Source organism: Oryzias latipes, chromosome 8 (genome assembly GCF_053564925.1).
Source record: "Oryzias latipes strain Hd-rR chromosome 8, Olatipes_Hd-rR_3.1".
Taxonomy (NCBI): Eukaryota; Metazoa; Chordata; class Actinopteri; order Beloniformes; family Adrianichthyidae; genus Oryzias; species Oryzias latipes.
In genome coordinates this window covers 23,611,111-23,612,500 of record NC_136244.1, presented here as the reverse complement: position 1 = coordinate 23,612,500, position 1,390 = coordinate 23,611,111, and positions in this window count along the sequence as shown.

Genomic DNA, 1,390 nt, shown 5'->3' with positions numbered 1-1,390 from the left:
GATGATGGTGGTGATGATGATGATAACGATGATGATGGTGATGATAACGATGATGGTGGTGATGACGATGTTAACGATGATGATGACGATGATGACGATGATGATGGTGGTGATGATGACGATGGTGATGGTGGTGATGATGATGGTGGTGATGATGATGATGATGGTGCTGATGATGATGATGATGATGGTGATGATGATGGTGGTGATGATGATGATGGTGATGATGATGATGACGGTGACGATTGTGATGGTAATGATGATGATGACGATGATGATGGTGATGATGATGATGACGATGATGATGGTGATGATGATGACGATGATGATGACGATGATGATGGTGGTGATGATGATGATGATGATGGTGCTGATGATGATGATGGTGATGATGATGGTGGTGATGATGATGATGGTGATGATGATGATGATGATGATGACGGTGACGATTGTGATGGTAATGATGATGATGACGATGATGATGGTGATGATGATTATGACGATGATGATGACGATGATGTTGATGACGATGATGATGGTGATGATGATGGTGGTGATGGTGATGATGATGCTGATGCTGATGATGATGATGATGACGATGATGATGGTGATTATGATGGTGATGATGATGACGATGATGATGGTGATTATGATGGTGATGATGATGATGGTGATGATGGTGATGGTGATGATGATGGTGATGATGGTGATGATGATGGTGATGATGATGATGATGGTGGTGATGATGATAAGGGCTTCTTCCTTTTTTTGGTGCTCGCTAGACTGAAAACTTTCTCAAAACTTTTCAGTTTGGTCTACTTGGGGCTGAGAAAAACTTTTTAAATTAAAGATTTTAAATTGAACAAAGATAATAATGTACTTTTATTTGGAAAGATTTTTTAATCAACTTGAGTTCATTCTGAAACATTTTCTCCTTTTGCAAATCTCCCAGTGGATTTTGGGACCTTTGGTTTCTTATTTAGCTGATTGATTTCTTTCTTATAAGCCTTAATCTCTGCTTTTTTGATATCCAGCACATTGCGGTCGAACATTTCAGTCTTTTTTTCCTGCCATTCTCCTATATGAAATAGCTCGTTGTCAAAGCAAATTTTCTTTTAAAAGTTTTGAGTTTCCTTTTATTTCGTTTATCCTTTTTATTGACTGAATAAAAATTGGTTTGGAGCCAAATCACTTCACTTCCCATGAACACCATGACATCAGGGAGCTTGTTTGGGTTGGAATCTTATAGTTTCATGTTTTTAGCATCCGTGTTAATTGGCAGGAAAAAAAAATTAGAGGTTTTAGGTTAAAAACAAATGCAAACATATTTCATATTATTTTACTTCAAGGCACAGAACTTCATCAAAGCACCAAAAAAAAATAAACTTTT